The sequence below is a fragment of the Calidris pugnax genome, unplaced genomic scaffold, assembly GCF_001431845.1.
Source record: "Calidris pugnax isolate Ruff unplaced genomic scaffold, ASM143184v1 scaffold55, whole genome shotgun sequence".
Lineage (NCBI taxonomy): Eukaryota > Metazoa > Chordata > Aves > Charadriiformes > Scolopacidae > Calidris > Calidris pugnax.
The window spans coordinates 279,352-280,882 of NW_015090832.1; positions in this window are offsets into that span (position 1 = coordinate 279,352).

A 1,531-nucleotide genomic window follows, 5' to 3' on the forward strand; every position below is an offset into this window, starting at 1 on the left:
TCATGCCCACCCCAGCCACAGCCAGCAGGACACCTGCACTCAAAATTAGTGTTTCACAAGAAGTCACTGGGGACGGGAAAGTGCAGCACCTCGCTGCCTGTGTCAGCTGGTGGTTTAGCAAACTGCCGCCCCGCCGCTGCTCTCCTCTCTTCCTCTTCCTCTTCCTCCCCCCCCCCCCCCCCCCCGCTGGCAGGGCAGGGGGTCAGCAGGGACGGTGGCAAACGGCTGATGATGCCCGCAGGCCACACGCCAGACCACACGGGTACCCAGCAGAGATTTGCTCCCAAAACTCCTCAGAGACGGTGAGCCCCCACCCCTTCCTGCTACACCAGCCTGTCCCCCCCCCAGCCCTCCAGGGACAAGCCGTAGCACCGGCTTCCCACGCTCAGGTGGAAACCGTCAGGCAGGGCTGAGGGTGGTTTTTTGGATAAGGATAAACATTCACGTGGGCAAAGCTCATCTCCCGGAACCACAGCCACGTGTGTGAGCTGAAGCCAGCAGCTACGGGCAAGTGCAGGGGGTGTGGGCACCGGGTCCCCAGGACAAAGCCAGTTTTTGGCAGCAGGGAGACAAGAGGTGGGGGGGGAACAGCAAAGCAACAGTAGCCAAAGCAGAGCTGGGACACAAACAATACCCAGTTATCTTTAGTCATCCAGACAGTGAGACAAACACACTGAGAACGGGACACGCCACAGACACTGGAAACTCCCTTTCAGCCGGAGAAAAGGGCAGAGTGGATGCCCTGGTCCCGGGTCAGTGGTGGCCAGGCTGCGGGCAGAGCTGGCACTGGGCACGGCGAGGCACTGACTCACCCTGCTGAGATACAGGAAGGAGGAGGGCGGCCAAATCCATTTCTCTGCCAAGGAGCAGCCCTGATGTGTGGGGGAGAAAACACCCCAGAGCGGGATCTGCTGGGGGCTGAGGGTCTCGGAAGGCCGGGGGCGGGGGGGGTGAGATGGGGAGGGAGCCCACGGCCCATCCATGCAATGGGCTGTCGTCTCTCCTGTGTGATCTGGGCGTTTAAAGAAGAAAAGTGGAAGGGGAAATAAAACAAAAAGCAAGCATGGATGGTAATTGTGCCCCCCTGCCCCAGGCACAGAGCCCCCAGCCCTGCCCCCCCCCTCCGGGCTTGGCAAAGCACCTGCAGCCCGGCACTGCGGGGCACACAGCTCTGCCGGGGGTGGCTGTGGATGGAGGGGGGGGACACCCCCCTTGGGGAGCAGGGACACCCCTCCCTTGGAGAGCAGGGACCCCGCATGAGCTCTCTCTGTGGGTCCCGGGAAGGCAGAGACCCTCCGTGAGCACCGGGTACCGTGCACCGAGACCCTCGGGGCGAGCCACCCTGCGCTGGGACCCCCTGCAAGGAGCCCCCCTTGGGGTCCGTAGGACCTGGGGGGGTGCGGGGGGGTGTAGGAGTCCCGCAGCCGGGCCCTCCGCCTCCGGTAGCCCCCCCGGGGTAGCGGCGGGCATCCCGTGGGCCGGACCCCCGGGAAGGCAGGAGCCGTTCGGCGTCGCTGCCGCCGCCGCGATG